A 27,214-nucleotide genomic window follows, 5' to 3' on the forward strand; every position below is an offset into this window, starting at 1 on the left:
CTCGCCCAGTACATGATCCGTCTGGAGGAGAGCCACGAGGAACAGGCGAGGCTCCTGGCGAAGGCCGAGAGCCGACTGAAAGCTGTAGAGAAGGGAGGCCAGGCTGCGGCGGGGAGAACGACCAGGGACCTCGAGACGAGGCTCCAGGTGGCCGAAGAGCGGGCACTCGGCTTCGCCGCCCTCAAGAGGCAACTGTTGGAGGCTCAGGAGCAACTCAAGGTTGCCTCGGGTCTTGAAAGCGAGATCAGGAAGGCGGAGGAGCGAGCCGAAAAGCAGTCCCGAAAGGCTGCCGACTTCCGGGAGAGGTGGGAGAAGGCCCAGCAGTCGGCCGACAACGCCCGCAACCGAACCCGATCTCTTGAAGCCAAGATGGCCGAATTGGAGTCGGCCTTGGAGGGGACTCGTGCGAGCAACCAGGAGCTTCATTCGCGCCTGGAGGAGGCTGAGGCTGCTCGCGTCGCTGCCGAGGCGAAGCACATGGAGGCTCGGGCCGATCTGCTGAGGGTCTCCTCCGAGGCGGACGAGCGGATTGTGGCGAAGGTCATGGAAGCGAAAGCTCAGATTACGGAGCGAGCGGAGGCGGCGCTGGCCGAGAAGAGCGCAGAAATCGGGCGTCAGGCGGTACAGGCCTATCGTCAGTCCGCCGAGTTCATCCGTGACATGTCGGATGCGGGGTCCGACTCCTTTGCCTTAGGCTTCGATGAAGGCCTGGCAAGGGTGTCCACTAAATACCCCGGAATTGACCTGAGTGGGGTCTCCCTCCTCGACTCCCCTCCGATGCCATTGCCTGCCGGTTCTCCAACCGTCTCCCTACCCTTCGCGGACGTGCTCGCTGTTCCCGATCCAGGGGTTCCTCCAAGCTGACCCTCTGTACTTTTTCTTTGTTCTTTTCTTTGTATGTTGGCGTTTTGCCATGTTGTATGGGTCTCGGCCCTGATGCAACGAAAGTTAATGCAAACAAAGTGTTTCCTCATTTCACTTTCGTCCTTCCTCTTTTTAACTCTTGATAGCGTCTCGCCGACTCCTGACTCAGGAAATCCTTCCGGCGCTAGGCCAGGCATCCGAGGGTTAGGCCTCAGGAAATTCTTCCGGCGCTAGGCCAGGCATCCGAGGGTTAGGCCTCAGGAAATTCCTCCGGCGCTAGGCCAGGCATCCGAGGGTTAGGCCTCAGGAAATTCCTCCGGCGCTAGGCCAGGCATCCGAGGGTTAGGCCTCAGGAAATTCCTCCGGCGCTAGGCCAGGCATCCGAGGGTTAGGCCTCAGGAAATTCTTCCGGCGCTAGGCCAGGCATCCGAGGGTTAGGCCTCAGGAAATTCTTCCGGCGCTAGGCCAGGCATCCGAGGGTTAGGCCTCAGGAAATTCTTCCGGCACTAGGCCAGGCATCCGAGGGTTAGGCCTCAGGAAATTCTTCCGGCGCTAGGCCAGGCATCCGAGGGTTAGGCCTCAGGAAATTCTTCCGGCGCTAGGCCAGGCATCCGAGGGTTAGGCCTCAGGAAATTCTTCCGGCGCTAGGCCAGGCATCCGAGGGTTAGGCCTCAGGAAATTCTTCCGGGGCTAGGCCAGGCATTCGAGGGCCGAGCCTCGGGGAATTCCGCTCGTTGGTCGGCCAAGGCTGGCGCAAGCCGAGGCGACCGGTCGGGGCTTCAGGCTAGTCTGCTCCCGGGATGATCATCGGGTTAGCCTGGCATCCGAGGACTGAGCTTCGGAGAATTCTGCTCGTTGGTCGGCCAAGGCTGGCGCAAGCCGAGGCGACCGGTCGGGGCTTCAGGCTAGTCTGCTCCCGGGATGATCATCGGGTTAGCCTGGCATCCGAAGGCCGAGCCTCGGGGAATTCCGCTCGTTGGTCGGCCAAGGCTGGCGCAAGCCGAGGCGACCGGTCGGGGCTTCAGGCTAGTCTGCTCCCGGGATGATCATCGGGTTAGCCTGGCATCCGAGGGCCGAGCCTCGGGGAATTCCGCTCGTTGGTCGGCCAAGGCTGGCGCAAGCCGAGGCGACCGGTCGGGGCTTCAGGCTAGTCTGCTCCCGGGATGATCATCGGGTTAGCCTGGCATCCGAGGGCCGAGCCTCGGGGAATTCCGCTCATTGGTCGGCCAAGGCTGGCGCAAGCCGAGGCGACCGGTCGGGGCTTCAGGCTAGTCTGCTCCCGGGATGATCATCGGGTTAGCCTGGCATCCGAGGGCCGAGCCTCGGGGAATTCCGCTCGTTGGTCGGCCAAGGCTGGCGCAAGCCGAGGCGACCGGTCGGGGCTTCAGGCTAGTCTGCTCCCGGGATGATCATCGGGTTAGCCTGGCATCCAAAGGCCGAGCTTCGGGGAATCCGCTCGTTGGTCGCGCGCCTATCACTTGCCGCTCGACGGGGTTTCTCCGTGGCCAGCTGCGATCGTATTTCTCCTCCTCTCGACGCGTCGCCTGGGGAACACTAGAAGGCTATTAAATGCTAATTGAGGCGTTACCTGAGAAATCGGATCGGCCAGTTGCTGCTTGCGAGGAGTGCCAGTTAAGCGGCCGCGATACGCGCGTTCTTCGAGGCGGATGCGGCCTGGGCGCGTGCGGAGATACGTGTGCCGTGGGATACACGCCGCCCGGAGTGTCCTGCATGAAGAATGCAATTAAGGAAAACGACGCTTAGGAGGTCGTGGGAGGATACGCCTCGAGAGCCGGAACGGCTCCGGATTCGATGCGCCCGCATTTATTGGAGCCACCCGCATCGGAACGACCGGGGGGCCACAGTTTGGCTATAAATATAAGTGCAGGTGCGGTGGAGCCTGCCAAGCCGGAGCTGTTCAGGTTGCCATGGATCGTGGACCTCCTCTCCGGTGCGTGGCTGGGAAGCCCCTGCCGGAAGAACGGGAGGTGCGCCCCTCGCGACTTCCGCCAACTAGCCGTTTCATCTGGGATCAACGGGGAGATTCTCCCCGGTGGAACTCCGCTCTAGGCGTTTCATCCGGGATCACATCCCCCTCTTTTCCGTCCCACCTTCCGATTGAGCTCTGCGCCAGACGCTTCATCCGGGATCGCGCCTCCTCGCGCTCTTCTCCCTTGTATTCCTTCCCTCCCCTTCTCTTGGGGAGGGCCGGAATATCCTTTGGAGGTGGCGTTCCTCTAGGAGCAGTGTGAACTCCTTCTTCGTCCACTTCTTCTTCGTCCGCGCCGGCTCTTCGTCTTTTGCGTGAGGCGTCGATGGCGCCTCCGGGGAGAAGCACCCACGCCCGGTGGGATTGCAGTTGCTTCGGGTGGAGGGTTCGGGATCCCGGATCTTCAACTCTACGGAGTCCCCACCTCTTCCTTACTTTCTTTACTCCCCAATCCCCCTCTGGGAATTCTTTGTAATCACACGAACACGCCATTGTGACCAGGAATTATTGAAATGAAAAGGACTATACAATTTTTGAACTGTCTTTCTGGCTTTGTCTTTCTACTGGTAATACACCCGTAGGTTAGCGGAATTCCAGCTCCTTGGAATTTCTCGACCATCTAGGGCCTCCAACTGGTAGGAGCCAGGTCGGTTTACCCAGCGAACCCTATACGGGCCTTCCCAATTTGGCGCCAGCTTCCCACCTTCCACGGGTTGGGATGCTTTGGCTCGCCTTAGCACCAGATCTCCGATTCTGAAAAGTTTTGGTCGGACCTTGGAGTTATAATATCGGGCCACCCTCCGCTGATACATCGCCATCCGAACCTGCGCCATTTCCCTCGCTTCTTCCAAGAGGTCCAAGTTTCCTCGGAGTTGCTCCGAATTGGCCTCGGGTCGGTGCGTAGCCACCCGGGGCGAGGGGAGTCCGAGCTCCACGGAGACAATCGCTTCCGTGCCATAGGTTAGGCTGAAAGGCGTCTCCCCGGTAGGGGTCCGATGCGTGGTCCGATACGCCCAAAGGACGTTCTCGAGTTCTTCGACCCAAGCTTGCCCCGTCCGACCGATTCGCGCCTTAATTCCTTGGAGGATTGTCCGGTTTGTCACCTCGGCCTCACCGTTGGTTTGGGGATGCGACACAGATGTGAACCGATGCTCGATCCCGAATTCCTCGCAGAAGTCACGGAAATGCTTGTTGTCGAACTGTCGACCATTATCCGAGATGAGGACCCGGGGTACCCCAAATCGGACAATGATGTTTTTCTTCACGAACTTCCGGACTTGCGCCTCCGTGATAGTGGCCAGCGGCTCTGCCTCCACCCACTTGGTGAAGTAGTCAATTGCAACAATCAAGAATTTCCGCTGGGCGGAAGCGACGGGGAATGGTCCGAGGATATCCATTCCCCACTGTGCGAAGGGCCAGGGTGCGGTGATTGGTGCCAAGGGGACAGAAGGGGCTCTCTGGACGTTGGCGTGGCGCTGGCAGGCGTTGCATTTCCGTACGTGATCCTTTGAGTCCTCCAACAAGGTAGGCCAATAATAGCCTTGCCTCATGATCTTGTGCGCCAAGGACCTAGCCCCCGAGTGCGATCCGCAGACGCCCTCATGGACTTCGCCGAGGACGTAGGCCGCCTCCGAGGGGCGGAGGCACCTTAAGAGGGGGGCAGTAAACGAGGTCCGATACAGCCTCCCTTTATAGAGTACGTAGTGGGCGGACTTCCTGACAAGTCGCCGAGCTTGATCTTCGTCTTCAGGGAGGATCCCTTCGGTGAGGTAGGCGACGAGCGGGTCCATCCAAGATGGCTCCGGATCAATCGCCATCACCGCTCCAGCCTCGCCGATGCTCGGGGCATCCAGGGTCTCCAGGTAGATTGCCCTCGACAAGTTGTGCGCCTCTGCGCCCACCAAGCGGGACAACCTGTCGGCCCTGGCATTTTCGCTTCTGAGGACCTGCTGGATGTCGACACTGCCGAGGTCGGGAATGAGTGCTTGCACCTTCCGGACGTAGTTCTGCATGGTCGGGCTCCGGGCCTCGAACTCCCCACGGACCTGCCCGACCACCAGCTGGGAGTCGGTGAAGACCTTCAAACGCCGGATGCCGAGCTCCCCAGTGAGTTTGAGTCCTGCGACTAGGGCCTCGTATTCCGCCTCGTTGTTGGTAACTGGAAATCCAAACCTCAAGGCATACTCGGCTATCACTCCATCAGGACTGGTAAGGACCAGCCCGGCCCCTCCACCCTCGGGGTTCGACGACCCATCGATGTGAAGCGTCCAGGTCGGGAGGTTGAGGCTGGGCGTTTCCGGCGGTCTAGGTTCCGCCTCCTGCACCGTGCACTCAGCGAGGAAGTCCGCGAGCACTTGGGCCTTGATGGCGGGTCGAGGCTGGTAGCGGATGTCGAATTCTCCGAGTTCTACTGCCCACTTCACCAGCCGTTCCGCATTCTCGGGGTTGCTGAGAATCTGTCGTAACGGTTGATCAGTTAAGAGGGTGACAGAATGGGCCTGGAAATAGGGGCGGAGCCTCCTGGTCGCGGTCAGCAGCGCGAAGGCGATCTTTTCAGCCTTCGTATACCGCGTCTCGGCGTCCCGTAGGACCCGGCTGATGTAGTACACAGGCTTCTGGAGCTTTGCCTCTTTCCGAACCAGCACCGCACTGACCGCGGTTGGGGAGACCGCCAGATAGAGGTAGAGCATCTCCCCTTCTTGCGGCTTGGACAGTAGGGGAGGAGACGCCAGGTATTCCTTGAGCTGGTCGAATGCTGCTTGACATTCGGCAGTCCAGAGGAAGTCTTTTGGGCGTTTTAACACCTTGAAGAATGGTTGGCAGCGTTCGGCCGATTTTGCCACAAATCGTCCGAGCGCGGCGACCCTTCCAGCGAGCTCCTGAACTTCCTTTACTTTGGTCGGAGGGGACATACCTTGGATGGCCTTGATTTTGTCCGGGTTGGCTTCGATACCCCGCTGGTTGACAATAAAACCAAGGAACCTCCCGGCCGAAGCGCCAAAGGCGCACTTCGCTGGGTTCAGCTTCATGCGAAACTTCCGTAAGGTGGTGAAAGTCTCCTCCAGATCCACGATGTGCTGGTCTGCCTGGCGGCTCTTCACCAGCATATCGTCCACGTACACCTCCATGTTCCGGCCGATTTGCTCTTTGAAGATTTTGTTGACGAGGCGCTGGTAAGTGGCGCCAGCGTTCTTCAGACCGAAGGGCATTACCTTGTAGCAGTACAGCCCCCGGTCCGTTATAAAGGCAGTTTTCTCCTCGTCCTGTGGGGCCATCATTATCTGGTTGTAACCGGAGAAGGCGTCCATGAAAGACAGCAGCTGATATCCGGAAGTCGCGTCGACCAGTTGGTCTATCCGCGGAAGCGGGAAGCTATCCTTAGGGCACGCCTTGTTCAGGTCGGTATAGTCGACGCACATCCTCCACTTCCCGCTCGCCTTCCGGACAAGTACAACATTTGCCAGCCACTCGGGGTAACTCACCTCCCTTATGAATCCTGCCTCCAAGAGTTTGTCTACCTCCTGGTCGACCACCCAGATCCGATCCGGGGCACAGTGTCTCTTCTTCTGCTTCACTGGCCGGTGGGTCGGGTCGACGTTGAGGGCGTGAGAAATGACCTCCGGGTCGATCCCAGGTACATCGGCCGCCGACCAGGCAAATACATCGGCATTGGCTCGGAGGAATTCCACCAACCGGGCCCGAGCTCCCGGGTCGAGATTGGCGCCGACCCGGACCACCCGGTCCCGGCGGCCTTCCTCGAGGGGAACTTCGACCACACCCTCGGCCGGCTCTCCCTGCCGCAAGGCCACCTCGTCTCTGGCATCAAGGGACTCGACGCTTAGGGCTTCTGCGGGCTTCTTCCCTTTGAGGGTCGCTAGGAAACATTGCCGTGCGGTCGGTTGGTCGCCTCGGACCTCCCCGATCCCGACCGCCGTGGGGAACCGCATGAGCAAGTGGTACGTAGAGACCACCGCGCGAAGGGCGTTCAGTCCGGGTCGTCCGAGGATAGCGTTGTAGGCCGAGGGAACACGGACGACCAAGAACCCGAGTCGCACCGTGGCTTCTGCGGGTGCGACGCCCGCAGTCACAGGCAGCTCAACGACACCTTCCGCCGGGATAGCGTCACCGGTGAATCCTATGAGGGGGGTGGATATTTTGTGCAACAATTGTCTGGACAAGCCCATCTTTTGGAAGGCCTCGTAAAACAAGATATCAGCTGAGCTTCCACTATCCACAAGAACACGCCTTACATCATAGTTTGCCATAGTGAGGGAGATCACCATGGCGTCATCGTGGGGGGTCTGAACCCCCTTTACATCCTCATCACAAAAGGTGATTACATTGCCGACCCTCTGCCTCTTTGCGACGGCCGCCCCTAACGCTTCCGTCGAGCCCCCTGCTTTCCTCACGGGCCGGGGGCAGCCCCCAGTGATAGTGTGGATTACGCCCGCAACGGGTCGATTCTGCTCCCGAGGCTCCGGAGGGGCCGGGTCGGCCGGACGCGGGTCTGCGGGGGGATGTCGGTCGCTCACATATCGACCGAGACGCCCCCGGCGGATGAGAGCCTCGATCTCGTCCCGAAGCTGGAAGCAGTCCTCCGTGTCGTGGCCGTGGTCTCGGTGGTACTCACAGTACGCCCGGGAGGGCCTCTTCCCAGGGATCCTCCGCATCTGTCTCGGGGCCGGGAGGTCCTCCCGCCCCTTGATCTCCATAAGGATCTGGGCCCGGGAAGTCAGGAGAGGGGTGTACCGGTGAAAACGTCGGGGCGGAGAACGAGGGCGTGGGGCGCCGTGGTTCTTCGCCGGCGACGGGCTTCTGCGCCGACGCTGAGGCGTCGGGCTCCTCCTCTGGCGTGCCTCTTTCCGCCTTTTCTTCCCAAGCTTTTGAGGGATCTCGGCGGCCTCCTTGCTCCGGTGGGCGGCCGCCTCCTCGGCGTCCGCATACTGGTTCGCCCGGGACAACAGCTCTGGGAAGCTCCGCGGCAGGCGTTTGTCTAGGGAGAAGGTGAGTCTGCCCTTTCGGAAGCCACGCTTCAGGGCTGAAAGAGCTACCTCCTGACTCAGGTTCCGGACCTCCAGCGTAGCCCTGTTGAAGCGGGTAAGATAATCCTGCAGGCTTTCTCCCTCGTTTTGCCGGACATCAAAGAGGGAGTCGGAGACCAGTCGCCGCCGGCTACTGACGGCGAAATGAGTGATGAAGAGGCGAGTGAACTGGTCGAAGGACCGGATTGAGTCAGCCTCCAGCCCGGCGAACCATGCCCTCGCCGGGCCGCGGAGGGTTGCCGGGAAAACCTTGCAGAGAAGGGGATCTGATGCTCCGTGGAGGAGCATAAGGGTCCTGAAACTCTCGATGTGATCCCGCGGATCCGCTGCCCCGTCATAGGGCTCGATCACCGGCATTTTGAACCCCGGAGGATTCGGGGTCCGCAGGATCCTCGAGGCGAGCGCCGGCTGGGAGGAGATCTCTAAGTCGGCGAAGGGATCTTTGGAATGGCCCTTCAGGACCTGGAGTTGTCGGTGGAGATCGTCCACCCGCCGGTCCAGGGAGCGCGACCGGTGGGTGGGAGACAAGGAGCGGCGAGAGGGGGACCGACTGGAGCGCGGGTTCCTCGAGGACTGGGGGGTCTAGGAACGCGCCCGGGCCCGCCTCTCGTACCCCGCGCAGCTCCGGTGGGAAGGTCCCGGCAGAATGGAGCCTGCTCGAGAATCCTCCTCGCGCCGGCGCTCCTCCCCATGGGAGAGGAAGGAACGCGGGTTGAGGAGGACAGGCGAACGCTCAGGCAGCGGCGGCTCCTGAGCCCGCTGCGGCGCTCGGGACATCGCACCCTGCAGATTCTGCACCGCCTCCGTGAGGGTGCGAACCTGCTGGGTTAGCTGGTCGAACTGGGCGGCTTCGACCATCTGAATGGGCGGTGGGGCGGTGGAGTGTTGCTGAGAGCGTGTTGGAGATGCAGCGGCCTCCCGGCCAGTGGCGCGAGAGGCCCCGCGACCGGAAGCATTGGAAGCTCCACGACCACCTCGCCGTGCCATTACGATCGCTCTGAGATCCGGGCCCTCCTTCTAGCGCCAACTGTTGCTGGGGGTCCAAATCGAGAACGATTGGCACAGCGGTGTGAACGGGGTTCCCTTTGAATTGCTTTGGTTGCGCTCCACCTTCCGCCGGAAAACCTGCAAGCAAGCCTCGCACCACCACTGGGGTAGTGGGGGCCCTCCGACGATCAAGTTAGAGGGAATCGAAGGAGAAGGAGAGGTAGCAGGTAAGATGATGCTATGGAGAATCTTGCTTACCCTCCTCCTTCCCCCCCAGCCCCATATATATCAGGCTGGGGGGTTTTTCTGGGGATTGGTCATCGTGTGGCACGATGGGGTTGCCACTGACGTGGCCGTTACAGGGCGTCGTGGGGCAGCGCCGGGTACGGCCATGGCAGGGCGTAGTGGAGCTCCGCTTTGTACGGTTGTTACAGGGGATCTTGGGGCAGCGCCGGATTCGGCCGTTGCAGGGAGTAGTGGAGCAGGGGGCCGCGGCGTGCCTCAGGAGAACAGTCTGTTGTTGTCAAGAGATTGCCGACCCGAGGTCGGATTGCTGGATCAAGGGGCAACCGACTCGGGGTCGGACTGCTGGATCAAGGGGCAGCCGACTCGGGGTCGGGCTGCGGAGCCGAAGATATCCGACCCGAGGTCGGATTGCTGGATCAAGGGGCAGCCGACTCGGGGTCGGGCTGCGGAGCCGAAGATATCCGACCCGAAGTCGGATTGCTGGATCAAGGGGCAGCCGTAGTCTTCCTGGGCGCGCGTGCCGGTCACGTGGGGCATGGTGGCTAAGTTCCCCCGTAACAATTTCAGATCTGAAATGAGATTATTAATTAAGTTCTAAACTCAATTAATCTAACACCCAACTAATCTTCGAATGCCTATTGAATAGGCTCTGAAGATTACTCTGTGAAGAGCCCCAAAAGAGGTTTAACCCTCGGAGATTGGAACCTATAAGAGATACAACTTTGGATCTAGATTCATACCTTTATGAAATCTAAAAGTAATGGATCCGATGCTCGAGCTTCGTAGCCACACACTCGTCTGGCCTCTACGAGTAATCCATGCGAAGCTCCTAGAGTGATCCAATCCCGTGGAAGTGCTAGCTTGTGCAGAATTTTCCTTTGCTGAATTTTGATCTTCCTGACGATATCAACTTTTGATTTGCCTTCTTGTAAGAACATGGAGGAATGGTTTGAAAGTGAATCCTAGGTTCTTCGGTGTTAAGCAAGCTGATTTTTTTTTTTTTGAAAATTATGGCTGAACCTGATCGGGTTGCCTACGTACCCCTTCGTAAGGGGGATCAAGCCATACATAGTTCTTTTTAAGTTTCAAAAATGTAGTGAAAAATGAAATCAAAAGATTTAATTCATGCATGCTTACAAGATCAAATCTAGAAATTAGCACCTTAAGAACACATAGGATTATGCCGGAATCGTTTAAACAATTATGCTAAAACTTTCATGCATGATTAACTATCAGATCTAAAAGGTAAACACTCTATTCCGATTAATCTCCGAATATCCATTGAATGGATTCTGGAGATAACTCCATGAGGAGCTCCAAAAGAGGGTAAAACCTCAGAGAATCGGACCTAGACCCTGACTCCAAAATAAAATATTGATGTAGGATTAATACCTTTTATGATGGAAGAAACTTATGAATCTGATCCTTGACTTCGCAGCCACGCATACGAATGGCCTCTATGAGAAGTACACACGAAGTCCTAGGTAGATCATCTTCCGTGGGAGTGCTAGCTCGCGCAGGAACGTTGCAATAGCTGAAGCTTTCTCCTTCTAAATACTCAACCTTTGATTGTTCTTGAAGAATATGGAGGATGGACATGAGGAAGAAGGAGAAGAAGGGATGGAGGTGTTGGGTTTCCCAGTGCCCTAGGGCACAGCGGAAGATACGGGATTATCCAGGGTGCCATCCAATGGTCCAGAAGCAAGATGCCATCACCGATGGTCCAGATTCAGGCGCTGAGCAACGGTCCAGATCTTTCATCCAGAAAGCCATCCAGTGGTCCAGATTTAGGCGCTGACCAATGGTCCAGATCCTTCATCCAGAAATCCATCCAATGGTCCAGATGAAGGCACCAACCAGTGGACCAGATCCTTCATCCAGGAAGCCATCCAATGGTCCAGAAGTGAAGGCCCTATCAAACCCAATCCAATTGGGTTTAACCAACTTAAGAAAAACATTAAACCTAATCAAATCAGGTCTAATTAAAGCCAAATGGGTTCCAACTCTTGGCTAACCCATATTAGGTCATGATCTAATCATATTAGATCAACCTAACCTAAGAATCAGATTCGAATTTAATTTGAATCAGGAGCTAGGGTTTGCAACACGTGCTAGCATGTTCATCTTGCAAACATGATCTAATCCAATTAGACCCTTGATCAATTCCCTTGTGTGTGACCCATTGGGTTCCTTATCTTAGCCAGCAGTAGGTGCAGTTGCAAGTTGACCTAACCTGATTAGAATACCTCTAATCCAATTTAGGTTCAATTTAGTGTTAGATGTATGCTCTAGAAGCCAATTTGGCTGACACATTGTTGATTCTAGGGACATAATTTTGTACTTGACTGTTTATTATTGAATAAATAAAAGGCATCTTTTTATTCATATTATTTATGTGTCTATGAATCGTCCAAGGAATTAATAAGATGATGATACATATTCTCAAGAGTTGAGAATTTGAGCCATGTATCATTGGTGATTAATTTCTAAATACTCCTGATCAATGGATCATCACGAGGACGGTGATCGATCCGATCAGTACACAGATCACTTTCCTTCTGGATGGACGAGACTTGAGTCCACAGTGTAGGGACACTGAAGTGATAGTGCAGGTGCTTGTTAGAGAACAAGGGTACTGAGCGTGACCAAGACAAGAAGTCACTTGGATGTCTATCCACTCGTCGGTGACTTGCTTGATGTTGCAGTAGTGTGACTGGTCCTTTGACCTACGGTGCTTCGGCTACTCACAGTGAGGTTATTGTAGTTTGACTGCACACATACATGGTCTCTAGCCATATGGGTCCATGCAGTGTAGATTGGCTGCAGTAGGTTCACTGTAGGAGTAGGGTATGCACCTATAAGGAATCTATCGACCTTGATAGAAGAGGAGTGATCCTATGTGATTTGTTAGACTGAGTTCTAAGACCTTGGCCAGGGCAGAAATATGAAGTGGAAAAGGAGTTTTTCACTATCGAACTCAAGTCGAATAAATCTTGACATATGACAGACGATGGGGTTTGACGAGTTATCCATGACCTCCGTCCTGTAGGGATCCACGATAGTAGGACTGTATCACACGTTAACTGCACCTAGAGGTTCATCATTCCATTCTGCTGGGTAGCCACTACATGCTGCTAGGTGTCACTGGTGGATGGTGGGACTCATAGGGATTATCTTGATGATCGATAAACCCTAATGAGTTGAGTTGGAATCGTTCCAACCCATTGAAAGGAGTTTTCAATGATATTGAGATAGAGATCACAATATATCTCACTACCAGTCAGAATAGAACCTATGGGGTCACACACACTAGAAGTATTGACCGATCCGATGGTTGAAATCGTGATTAGGAATCACAAGAAATCAATTTGATTGATAAGAAGTTGAAGAAGGAAAGGGAATTAATTAATTGGACTTGAAACAAGAAATCCTACTTCGGGTAGGATACCTAGAGTTCTAATTGGATTAGGACTGGGAATCCTAGTTGGAGTAGGACTGGGATTCCTACTTGGAATAGGATTCCTCAATCCTAATGAGATTAGGAGTTTTGAATCAAAATTGGATTCCTACTTGGAGTAGGATTCCTAGAGTCCTAATCGGATTAGGACTTTGGATTCAAATTAGAGTCCTAATTGGATTAGGACTAGAATTAAACAAATCCTAATTGGATTAGGATTCCTTAAGTCCTAATTAATTATTAATCTAATGAATCAACATGACTCCTAATTGGATTAGGATTGAAGAGTTCAAATGAGTCATGGTTCATTCAAGTCCTAATTGGATTAGGACTAGCATAGATTGAACCCAATTTGGCTAATCCTAATTGGATTGGGATGAAACCATGAGAGAGGCACCTAATCCTCTTTGGAAGAGGATTAGGTTAACCAAGTAAGAAGGACATCAGCCCCTCTTCACTTGGCTAGGGCGACATGAAGAGCTAGGGCCGGCGCCCCCTTCCTTTGGTAAGTTATCATGGAACTCCTAATTGTTAGGAGCTCCAATCCTTATAAAAGGAGGACTAGGGGCCGGCGCCCTAAGGCATTGAAGAATCCTCCTCTTGCTGCCGCCACCCTCCCCTCTCCTCCCTTGGTTAGGCCGCAAGCAAGGTGCAAGCAAGTTGAAGCTTGGCGGCATCCCTTCTCCTTCCTCTTGGCTTCAACGCGTAAGAAAAGAAGAAGGCTGCGAAGGGCTGTGATCTTCTTCCTCTTCTTCATCCTTCTTCTTCCTCCTCTCAAGTGCAATCAAGGGTTGATTGAAAGAGAGGAGATCAGCCATCAAAAGCTATCTCTGCAAGGGAGCTAGCACCCCGGTGAGATAGAGAGCTTGGATCGGATCCTGCTTCGTGTGGATACCCGTAGAGGCCGGACGTTTGAACGGCTTCAAGCGAACCCTCTTCCAAAACCACGAATTCAGATTTGCGGTGATCATCTACCCGCGCAAGGTGAAGATTTGATCTTCCTATTAGTTTTAAAAGTTTTAATTCTTACCTAATTGCGAAAGGTCTCGAAACAACGTTCATGCGATGAACGTCGAACCCGTGCATGCCGATTCCGCTGCCATCTGAAAATTTTTGAAATATCAGCGGCATGGGCGGGTTCCCGACATTTAGTGCTAAACCTGACTTAGCAATCAGAACCTTTCTGATGCTTTGATCTAATCAAACTCTTTGATCCGATCAACCCACAAGACATGATTGACGTCTAGCAACGTATCATGTCTACCCGGAAGATGAGGAATGTATTGGACAAATCCAAACATACCCTTCAGTGGCAAGTTACCGTGCAATTCAATCCCTCAGTCATACTACATCCTGAATAAGTGCATGAGTATGGATTAATATCAAACTCAATCACTTATTCATGTCTCTCTCAATCTTTTATATGATAATTCAAACAATGAAACATTAGAAACTCTTTCTAATATTCATTTTGCTTTGATCAAAGGCTTCTTGAATCATCATAAGATTAGAGTAAGTAGGATGTTACCTTCTCTTACTAGAAGTGACTGATTCCTTGTTGACCTACTCACAACCTTCGTACAAAATCCACCATATCCAGAATACCCCGTACACAACGCAATGTCGTGAATGAGGGTAAACCAAAACATAGCTTCAAGTGCACAAGGTACCATGGTGATCTCAGGTCTAAGGATCACTTGCACAACTCCCACTATGAGAACCATCTTTTGATAATTAAATAAGAATCCATAAGATGTTCTCATGGCTGGTCATTTCAGTAAACTCATTCCTCTAATGAGCACCCACATCTTTGTATTAGTGTCTCACACAAGTGATTGTGAGATCAATCATCCTCTACATCGAGCATACATAAGATGTGCCAGTCATTCCGGTAATATTGATCCCCGACTCAATATACCAATTTGACTGGGAATATTCTAAATTAGGATTTTAGGATTTTAGGTCTCACTGGTATGATCTCATCATAACCCTAAAACCAATGTCCTAATTTATGGGGTTCATCATCCAATAATAAAACAGATAAGCAGCAAATGATGAAACACAATGCCTTTATTGATATATATCGAGTGTCAAAGTACATGATTTGGAGGATTACAAAGAGAAACCCATCAAATGATTGGCTTATAGGGTATCTACTCTTTCAATCTCCCACTTGCACTAAAGCCAATTGCCCTTATATTTTAACCCCGTACAATCGAGGTGACGATTGAATTGCTGCTGTGGTAGAGCTTTAGTAAATGGGTCTGCTATATTGTTCTTTGTGTCTACTCGTTCAATCTTGCCGTCTTGTCTTTCGATTATCTCTCAAACAAGGTGGAAGCATCTCAAAATGTGCTTGGATCTATGATGAGACCTTGGTTCCTTAGCCTGTGCAACAGCTCCAGTGTTATCGCAATAAACTGGGACTGGTCCGGCAATCTCAGGAACTACACCCAGCTCTGTGATGAACTTCTTCATCCAGACTGCTTCCTTAGCAGCTTCACTAACAGCTATGTATTCTGCCTCAGTAGTTGAGTCAGCTACAGTTTGCTGTTTGGAACTTTTCCAACTCACAGCTCCACCATTCAAAGTGAAGATATATCCAGAGATTGACTTGCTATCATCTGGATCAGATTGAAAGCTAGAATCTGAATAGCCTTCTAGTTTCAATTCTGATCCTCCATAAATCAGAAAAACATCTCTAGTCCTTCTCAAGTATTTGAGAATGCTTTTCACAATTTTCCAATGATCCTCCCCGGGATCTGCCTGAAATCTACTTACCATACCCAAGGCATAAGCTACATCAGGCCTGGTACATAACATAGCATACATGATCGACCCTACTGCCGAAGCATAGGGAATAGAACTCATTCTATTCCTCTCTTCAGATGTCTTAGGAGACATCTGCCTAGAGAGTTGTATGCCATGTCCTATGGGTAAGAAACCTTTCTTACTTCCATCCATGCTGAACCTCTTCAGCACATTATCAATGTACCTAGACTGGGACAAACCTAGCATCCTTTTAGATCTATCTCTATAGATCCTTATACCAAGTATATAGGATGCTTCACCCAAGTCTTTCATAGAAAATTTCTTTGATAACCAAGTCTTGACCGATTGCATCATTGGAACATCATTTCCAATGACCAATATATCGTCCACATATAATATCAAGAAGACAATAGCACTCCCACTAGTCTTCTTGTACACACAAGGTTCATCTATATTTTTAATGAAGCCAAACTCTTTGACTATCATGTCAAAATGGATGTTCCAACTCCTAGATGCCAGCTTTCATCCATAAATGGATTTCTTAAGCCTACATACTTGATTTGCTCTTCCTCTTGAGACAAATCCCTCTAGCTGTGTCATATAAACCTTTTCCTCAAGGTGACCATTAAGAAAGGCGGTTTTGACATCCATCTGCCAGATATCATAATCATAGTATGCAGCTATAGCAAGCATAATCCGAATAGATTTGAGCATAGCTACTGGCGAAAAAGTTTCATCATAATCAATACTTTGTTTTTGCCAGAAACTTTTTGCCACTAGCCTAGCCTTGTAGGTTTCTACTTGGCCATCAGCTCCTATCTTCTTCTTGTATACCCATTTGCACCCTATTGGAATCACTCCCTCAGGTGCATCAACCAAAGTCCACACTTGGTTTGTATACATATAATCTATCTCGGATTTCATGGCATCCAGCCATCTGTCAGAGTCCCTACTCTTGACAGCTTCCGAATAGGTCAGAGGGTCATCGTTATCAATGATGTGGGCTTCATCATTCTCAATGATAAATCCATACCTCTCAGGTGCATTTCGCACTCTTTCTGACCTTCGGAGAGGAGTAGTGTGTAGTGGCTGTACCTCTTCCATGGGTACATCTGGTTGAGGATTATTATGTGTCTCACCTTGTAGGTCTTGAACTTCATCAAGTTCAATTCTTCTATCCTTGCCCTTTTCTAAGAAAAACTCTTTTTCCAAGAAAGTGGCATGCCTAGCAACAAATACCTTTTGTTCGGTAGGATCATAGAAGATATATCCTAAACTGTCTTTAGGATAACCTACAAATGTACACTTGTCCGATCTAGCACTTAGCTTATGTCCAAAATTTCTTTTGACATAAGCATGACAACCCCATATCTTAAGATACTTAAGATTAGGTTTCTTTCCTTTTCATATCTCATATGGAGTGCTAGATATAGACTTAGATGGTACTCTATTTAATACTAATGCAGCAGTTTCTAGGGCATGTCCCCAGAAGAAAATTGGAAGATTTGTGAAGCACATCATGGACCGTACCATATCTAATAAGGTACGATTGCGCCTTTCAGCTACACCATTTAATTGTGGTATATATGGAGGGATACCGTGCAATTCAACCAAGTGTGGACTTTGGTTGATGCACACTACACCATTCAGAGAGTATATCCTTTAATTTAAGATAATCTAAAAATTTGCTAGAAAGGTATTCTCCTCCTCGATCAGATCGAAGGATTTTAATACACTTTCCAGTTTGTTTTTCGACCATACTTTGATACTCTTTAAAGTTATCAAAGGCTTCGGATTTATGTTTCATTAGATACACAAAATCGAACCTTGATAAGTCATCAGTAAATGTGATGAAGTAAGAGTATCCACCTCTAGCTGGAGTTGATATAGGACCGCACACATCAGTGTGTACGAGTTCTAACAACTCACTTGCCCTTTCTCCATGTCCCGAGAATGGAGACTTGGTCATTTTACCCATAAGATAAGATTCACAAGTTCCTAATGATTCAAAATCATAAGGGTCAAAGAATTTATCTTTATACAACTTGTGTAACCTTGTCTCACTAATATGACCTAATCGGTAATGCCAGAGGAGGGTATTATTAATATTTTCTCTTTTTCTTTTATTATCTTTGCCAATATGAAACATAACATTATTAAGACATAATACTAAAAGACCATTTTCCATAGTGCCATGACAATAATACTCATTAGATAAAGAAATAGAGCAACCATTGCTCTTTCCATTTATTTCGAATCCTTTCTTAAGCAACAAAGGAATTGAAATTACATTTCTAATGATTTTTGGCATAAAATAACAGTCTTCTAGCTTCAAGAATTTCCCGGAGGGTAGCTGTAGTATGTAGGTGCCAACAGCTTCAGCCTGGATGGATTCTCCTCCAGCGCCATATAGCTCGAAGTCACCTTTCTTCAGACTTCTAATTTTCTGCAGTCCATGCAAAGATTTGCATATGTGAGAACCACAACCGGTATCCAATACCCATGAATTAGAATCAGAAGAACTTAATGTCATATTGGCATGTAATAAAAACATACCTTTTGATGCACACTTGCATCAGGCTTCACACTTGCAAGAAAGCTCTTGCAGTTCCTTTTCCAATGCCCCGTCTTATCGCAGTGGAAATAGGTACCGGGTCCAGAGATTTTCTTTTCCTTCTTCTTTTTGATGCGACTCTTAGGGTTTAATTTTTCTTTGAACCCTTGTTGCCCGATTTCTTCTTTGAGCTCTCACCAACAAGAAGGATCGGACCCTTGTCCTTCTTGATGTGAGACTCTGCTGTTTTCAGCATATTTAGAAGCTCAGGCAGGGAGGAATTTAGTTTGTTCATGTGATAATTCACAACAAACTGCGAGAATGAGTCGGGTAGTGATTGCAGGATCAAATCCTGACTGAGCTCACTGTCCATTGCAAAGCCAAGTTGACTCAATCGAGTGATCAAGTCTATAACCTTTAAACAGTGGTCTTGCACAGACGATCCCTCGATCATTCTAGCATGGAACAACTGCTTAGATATCTCATATCTAGCAGTTCTGCTCTGTTCACCATATAACTCCTTCAAGTTAAGGAGTATGGAGTGAGTATCCATACTATCATGCTGCCTCTGCAATTCATTATTCATAGAAGCAAGCATAATACATTTGACAGTCAAACTGTCATTTTTCTACATACGATATGTGGCCAATTCCTCCTCAGTTGCATCTTCCCCTGCTGACCCTAGGTTAGGGGTTTCGAGAATGTAGGAAAATTTTTCTTGTGTGAGAACAATCTTTAAATTCCTCAACCAGTCCACATAGTTGGGACCAGTCAATTTGTTTGTATCTAAGATACCTCTAAGTGAGAGTGAAGATGCCATTTTTGCAGAATTAATCTATAATTACAAAGAACACTAATATAAGCAGACCAATCATGATGACATGTATTCAATCAGACAAGGACTTTTATCTAATTGTTACTCCCACTATTTTTATCGAATATCATAACCCTCAAGTATGATGAACGAGAAAATACTAATTTTCTTAGTGGGGTTGAGATCCAAATTCCTTATAAAAGATCTTGTGGGAATCACAACAAGCCCTTATAAGTTCAAAGGTAGGAAACTCTTTCCAATTGCATCCCATGCGATTTCCAACTTTATTCTATCCTCTAGCACACATATAGTCTTGTGGGAATCACAACAAACTATTGTGTCTAGTTAAGTCAAATCCTTCATTTTTATACAGTCATATTTGAATAATGCTGCCCTTGTGGGAATCACAACGAGGCAACCTATTAAAATATGCCATATGCATCATATGCACCAAGATATTACAATATCAATCCCTAATACTAACCTTGTGGGAATCACAATAAGCTAGCGTAGATATTGACATAATAATATCTAAGCATGAAGGAAGGACCTTTATAGTGTTATATCAGCAATTAGCTTTTTCATGGAGGTCAATCAAATAGTTGGCCAGGTAAGCAGATGGGAGGCTCTCCTTACTTAGTAAGGTCCTAATTAAATAACCACCTGTAGCCTCTTTCCTAGACACCAACTTAGTCAATTGATTCAGAATGGCTCAGCTTAAAGCAATTAACACTACGACTTAATTATGAATTTAGTGAGGCTTTCAAATAGTAGTATCTTACTAACATTAAGCTCAACCATAAAGGACAATCAAATAATTGGCCAGAAAAGCAGGTGGGAGGCACCCCTCACTCAGAGAGTGAGGTCCTAATTAAGTAACCACCTGTGGCTTCCTTCCTAGACACCAACTGAGTCGATTGTTCCAGAATGGGTCAGCCCAAAGTTTTCATACTACTATATTGGTCTCATTGCACATTCTATAATTTAGCACTAGCAATGATACTGTGCTACAACATGAATATAACACTATCTCATGGCATAAACTAATCATGCATACAAACAACCTAGCTATCTTATAGCATCAAGATAATAGCATGTATTATCATTTGGTTAAAAGGATTAAGGGTGGCTCTGATACCACTGTTGGGTTTCCCAGTGCCCTAGGGCGTAGCGAAAGATACGGGATTATAAAATTTTCTTATAAAACCCATTATATGAAACCCTAATAAGCCAAGATCACCTTAATAGTATAACCAAATAATGTAGAAAATATAATCTTGGTATAGAAGAATACCTATCACGCTATATCCAATATGTCTGAAGATGTCCTAAGGTGCCCAAATGTTCACCCTCCGATGTTGATCCACACAGGAATGGGTTCAAGACTCTAGCTCCACCAAAACTTGATTCTAATTGTTCAATCCTTCCAAAGGATTTAATTGGCTGATTTTCCTTTACTTCCTTCTTCCTTTCTACCTTAAAACATTCACTAGCCTTTTTGTCCTAAAGAAGTCCCTCTTGTCTTGGGTTAGGACAAAATAGAGAGGCTTGTAAGAAAGAAGGGATAAGGGAGAGAGAAGGAAAGACTTTTTCTTTGATGATCTTTAGAACCCCAAGGCACCTCCTTATTTATAAGAGATGGAGGGATGCATCATAAAGGGATGCATTCCATCCACACTCCTCATCATGATGAGGCATGTGCCAAGAGAGGCATCCCATCATGATGGGGTGCTAAGGAGAAGGGTGTATCAACTTCTTTCTCATATCTCCCTCTTAAATACTGATGATCCAAGGGCCCAAATGCAGTGAACCAAAGCCAATGGTCCAGATCTAGGCGCCATCTAATGGTCCAGATCAAGGCATCATCATCCAGGGTGCCATCCAATGGTCCAGAAGCAAGTTGCCATCACCCATGGTCCAGATTCAGTTGCTGAGCAACGGTCCAGATCTTTCATCCAGAGAGCCATCCAGTGGTCCAGATTCAGGCGCTGACCAATGGTCCACATCCTTCATCCAAGAATCCATCCAATGGTCCAGATGAAGGCGCCAACCAGTGGACCAGATCCTTCATCCAGGAAGCCATCCAATGGTCCAGAAGTGAAGGCCCTATCAAACCCAATCTAATTGGATTTAACCAACTTAAAGAAAATATTAAACCTAATCAAATCAGGTCTAATTAAAGCCAAATGGGTTCCAACTCTTGGCTAACCCATATTAGGTCATGATCTAATCATATTAGATCAACCTAACCTAAGAATCAGATTCGAATTTAATTTGAATTAGGAGCTAGGGTTTGCAACACGTGCTAGCATGTTCATCTTGCAAACATGATTTAATCCAATTAGACCCTTGATCAATTCTCTTGTGTGTGACTCATTGGGTTCCTTATCTTAGCCAGCAGTAGGTGCAGGTGCAAGTTGACCTAACCTAATTAGAATACCTCTAATCCAATTTAGGTTCAATTTAGTGCTAAACCTGACTTAGCAATCAGAACCTTTCTGATGTTTTGATCTAATCAAACTCTTTGATCCGATCAACCCACAAGACATGATTGACGTCTAGCAACGTATCATGTCTATCCGAAAGATGAGAAATGTATTGGACAAATCCAAACATACCCTTCAGTGGCAAGTTACCGTGCAATTCAATCCCTCAGTCATACTTCATCCTGAATAAGTGCATGAGTATGGATCAATATCAAACTCAATCACTTATTCATGTCTCTCTCAATCTTTTATATGATAATTCAAATAATGAAATATTAGAAACTCTTTCTAATATTCATTTTGCTTTGATCAAAGGCTTCTTGAATCATCATAAGATTAGAGTAAGTAGGATGTTACCTTCTCTTACTAGAAGTGACTGATTCCTTGTTGACCTACTCACAACCTTCGTACAAAATCCACCATATCCAGAATACCCCGTACACAATACAATGTTGTGAATGAGGGTAAACCAAAACATAGCTTCAAGTGCACAAGGTACCATGGTGATCTCAGGTCAAGGGTCACTTACACAACTCCTACTATGAGAACCATCTTTTGATAATTAAGTAAGAATCCATAAGATGTTCTCATGGTTGGTCATTTCAGTGAACTCATTCCTCTAATGAGCACCCACATCTTTGTATTAGTGTCTCACACAAGTGACTGTGAGATCAATCACCCTCTACATCGAGCATACATAAGATGTGCTAATCTTTCCGGTAATATTGATCCCCGACTCAATATACCAATTTGACTGAGAATATTCTAAATTAGGATTTTAGGATTTTAGGTCTCACTGGTATGATCCCATCATAACCCTAAAACCAATGTCCTAATTTATGGGGTTCATCATCCAATAATAAAATAGATAAGCAGCAAATGATGAAACACAATGCCTTTATTGATATATATCGAGTGTCAAAGTACATGATTTGGAGGATTACAAAGAGAAACCCATCAAATGATTGGCTTATAGGGCATCTACTCTTTCAGGAGGCCCTCAAGGAATTTTTTCAGAATTTTTTGAAACCTCTAAATATGGTATATCTTGAACCCAAGGCATGGGGGTCTTTTTTAGCCAAAAGACCCCCCCACGTATCATACCTAATTTAGCCAATTAATTTGGCTGATAAAATAGCCAATTAATTTGGCTGATAAAATAGCCAATTAATTTGGCTGATAAAATCTCCAAAAAATTCTGGTGGTTTGGAAGCTAACAGGAGATAAACATATCTAAATTTAGTGGATTTTGGATCCCTAAAAGATAGGATGTCATGCATCCAATGTTCAGCCGCACACCATCCTATTTCATGCACCATGCAATCCCTATAAATTAGAAAATTCATCTAAATCTTTCTAGGAAGATTTAAGGTGCCATTTTCATGGAAAATATAGCGCCACGCCTTCTCTCTTCTCACGCCAATTTGTGGCCAAAAATAAAGAGGATAGTCATGGAAAATATTGGGGATAAATCAAGGTGTCATTTTTCTCCAAGAAGATAAGGATGGGTTCCTAAAATTTAGGAATTCTTCTCCTTATCCAATTCTGATTATTTAGACTCATAATCCTCATCAAATAAGGTCTTCTAATTGATTTGGATCAAGCCCAATCCAATTGGGTCAAGTCCCATCAATTGGGTCAGGCTCAATCTACTTGGGTTGAACCCAATCCAATTAGGTCAAACCCTGATGCAGCCCAAATTGAATCCTATTCAATTTGGCTCAACCTAAGCCCAATTACTCAATCAAATTGAGTTCATTAGAAATCCAATTGCTAATTAATCCTTCAATAATTCAATAATTATTTTAATGCAACTTTTGTTTAGGATAATTTGTCAATCGAATTGGCCAAATTATCCCTGAATGATTCTTAATTATCAATCAGCCATTTGATCAACCTAGAAACTTTTATGCGTGTGACCTCATAGGTTCGAACCTAAGCCGGTAGTATAGGAACATCTTCCTATACTAATTGATGTGACCATCTAGCAATGGTACCCGACATTTCGATAGGCCGAATATATGCGAAGCAAATATTCTGAAACCCTGGACTATGGTTACTATATAATTCAATCCCTTTGACTCCTAATGCCAGGATGACTTAGAGCTCACCATCAAGCCTATAATTAGTACATCTATTATGTGATTAACTTTAGATATCCCGTGACTCCTCACTGGGATTACCCTGGCCAAGGTTTTGCTAAATTAATCACAAAACATTATCTCCTGTTTCTAGGAGGGGTCAATTCCATCTCGACTCACAACTGACTACGCAAGTACTTGACTGCACCCAGTGACCTTCCGTCACTGAATTAGAAATTCAGATAGTCCGGTACCAAAGTACAGTGAGTTGCTTGCTAGTCACAGGTTGCGATCTCAGGTCAAAGGGCCAAACTTATACCCATATCCACTCGAAACATCTCTTGACAGTAGAGCATTCCAGAATTGGTCACGTTCAATGAAATGTACTCCTACACTTCACCTGTGTGGCATACTAGTGTCTTCACACTCCTTGGTTAAGAGGACAACCAACATATATGTCACACAACGACCTAATCTCGATAATCCTGTCATCCCAGTAACAACATATCATTTGGTCATGAACCAGTTTAAGGACTCAAAGATAAATCCTCCTTTATCATAACGTAAGTCCTAAGGACTTCATCATATAAGAGTTTATTTGAAGATGAAATGATGAATAATGCCAAATAATACTTTATTAATTTGTCAATTCATTTATAAAATTCAATCATCAATATACTGACGATTGACATTAAGGATACAAATCCCAACAACTCCCACTTAGCCTAATATCAATCGGCACAGTATCTAATACCATCTTCGACTTGTGTTCGTCGAACTCTTTGATGCCGAGGACTTTGGTAAATGGGTCAGTCATATTTTCTTTTGTATCAATTTTCTGTAGAATCTGCCACTGTGTGCTGCTTGGAACTCTTCCAGCAGATGGCCCCATCCTTAAGAGTGAAGATATATCCCGACACACTCTTGCTATCATCTTGATCTGACTGAAAACTTGAATTGGTATATCCCTCAAGTTTTGAGTCAGAATCACCGTAGACAAGCCACTGATCTTTAGTATTTCTCAAATACTTAAGGATGGTTTTTACAACCTTCCAGTGGTTGCTACCTAGATCAGACTGGTATCTGCTCACTACTCCTAGTGAGTATGCCACGTCTGGTTTAGTACATGTCATGGCATACAATATAGATTCTACTGTCGAAGCATATGGAATTCTATCCATACTCTCTCTTTCTTGAGGGGTTGTCGGACAATCCCTTTTAGAAAGGTTAATTCCATGGCCCATTGGAAGATAGCCTTTCTTGGAATTAATCATACTGAACCTTTTCAGTATAGTATCAATGTATGTGGATTGGAATATCCAAGCAATCTTCTAGATCTATCTCTATAGATCTTCATCCCTAGGATGTAAGATGCTTCTCCCAAATCCTTCATGGTAAATTGAGATGATAGCCATACCTTTATTCCTTGTAATGCAGGAATGTCATTTCCGATTAAAAGAATATCATCTACATACAAAATAAGAAATATAATAACTGATCCATTTGTCTATTTATAAATGCAAGGTTCCTCTTCATTCTTAATGAAGCCATATGTTTTGATTACCTTATCAAAACATATATTCCAACTCCGTGAAGCTTGCTTTAATCCATAAATGGACCTTTGTAGCTTGCACACCTTAGACTTATCTATAGATGTAAAACCTTCAGGTTGTATCATATATACCTCCTCTTCTAAATCTTCATTTAGAAATGCGGTCTTTACATCCATTTGCCAGATTTCATAGTCTAAATGTGATGCTATCGCAAGCACAATCCGAATGGACTTGAGCATTGCCACAGAAGAAAATGTCTCGTCATAGTCAATACCATAACGTTGACGATATCCCTTGGCAACCAGACAGGCTATAGGTATCTACCTTTCCGTCTGCGCCCCATTTTCTTTTGAATATCTACTTACACGCTATGGGTTTAATCCCTTCGGATGGGTCAACTAATGTCCATACATCATTGACCTTCATGGATTCCATTTCGGATTGCAAGGCTCTAAGCCATTTATCAAAGTCATACCTCTGCATTGCATCCATATAGGTGATCGGATCCTCATCATTTTCATCAAGATCGACAGGATCCCCATCTCGGACTAAGAAACCGTAGTATCTGTCCGGCTGACGTGGTACTCTACCTGATCGCCTTAATGGTGCATCTAAGATGGATTCTGGATCTGATCTAATCAAATCCGACTCAATTGGTTCAGTGGATGGTGTCGGGTCTTCTACATGTTGAACTTTCCTAAGCTCAACATTAGAGCTTTTAGTTCCTTCACTAAGAAATTCTTTCTCTAGGAAAACAGCTCTATTGCTTACAAACAATTTTTGTTCTTCAGCAAAGTAGAAGTAATATCCTTTAGTTTCTTTAGGATAACCAACAAAAAAATATTTGTCAGACTTGGGTTCAAGTTTGTCTGTCTTCAAACGTTTGACGTACGCTGGACACCCCCAAACCCTAAGGTGAGAGAGCATCGGCTTACGTCCAGTCCACATCTCATGTGGTGTTTTATTTACAGATTTACTTGGAACCTTATTTAGAATATAGCAGGTTAATTCAAGAGCATATCCCTAAAAGGATATGGGCAGATCAGCAAACCCCATCAAGGATCGAACCATGTCTAACAGAGTTTGATTTCTCCTTTCTGATACACCGTTATATTGTGGTGTACCAGGAGAAGTCCATTGAGAGAGAATCCCATTCTCTCTTAGATATGTCAAAAACTTATTGGAAAGGTATTCACCCCCTCGATCTGATCGAAGAGTTTTAATACTCTTTGCAGTTTGTTTTTCTACTTCATTACGATACAATTTGAACATTTCAAATGCTTCAGATTTATGTCTCATTAAATAGATATAACCATATCTCGAAAGGTCGTCTGTAAATGTAATGAAATATGAATACCCACCTTTAGCATCTGTGCTCATTGGCCCACATACATCAGAATGTACAAGGGTCAATAAGTCACTGGCTCGTTCATCTTTTTCAGTAAAAGGTGATTTAGTCATTTTACCAAGAAGGCATGATTCACAGGTTATTAATGATTCACAATCATTAACATTGAGAATTCTCTCTTTACTTAACCTGTTCATCCTGTTCTTGTTAATATGACCTAGCCTATGATGCCAAAGATAGATATCCATGATATTATCTATTCTAGGGCGCTTACTTGACTTGTACATTACATTAACAGGCTGTGACAATATGTATATGCCATTACTCAATTGTCCATGTATTACAGTAACACCATTCATAATGATATCACAAGAACATTTCTTTATTGAGATTTCTTAATCGTTTATGGCCAAAAGGCCCACGAAAATTACATTTAATAAGAACGTAGGACAATAGTGACAATCACTCAAGACAACTACATGAAAATTGAAAACAAGTTTGAGATTTCATAAAGCAAGAACTGGAACAGATCTTCCATCTCCAACATTCAGGAATCTCTCAATGTTTCCAAATCTCTCATTGACCTGAAGTCCTTGCAATGAATTGCATATATTAAACAGACTTCCAATATCTAATACCCAGGTCGAATTATCACATATAGAGAAATTACAAGGTGTTATAAATACCATAATCAGCAACTGATTGCCCTTTTCTCTTGCTTGGCCTGTTCGGGTCAAGTGAGGCAAGGTACTGAGGATAATTTCTCTTCTAATGCCCCTACTTCTTACAATAGAAGCATTCTGCCAGATTGTGGTCAGCCTTAATCTTTTTGGTCTGACTTGGCTTCGCACGTTGCACCTTTTTCTTTTGATTTTTATTTTTCTTCTTCCCTTTCTTACAGGTACCATGACCCCTGGACGAACCTCCCACTAAATTCACCGACTCTTTTAGGAGTTGGTGATCCTTCTCAAAAGTTTGTAGTAAACCCAACAATTGGTGATAATTTACTACCAGTTTCGT

The sequence above is a fragment of the Phoenix dactylifera genome, chromosome 4 (assembly GCF_051530095.1).
Source record: "Phoenix dactylifera cultivar Ajwa chromosome 4, Ajwa_hap1_PhDact_Kaust_v1.1, whole genome shotgun sequence".
NCBI lineage: Eukaryota > Viridiplantae > Streptophyta > Magnoliopsida > Arecales > Arecaceae > Phoenix > Phoenix dactylifera.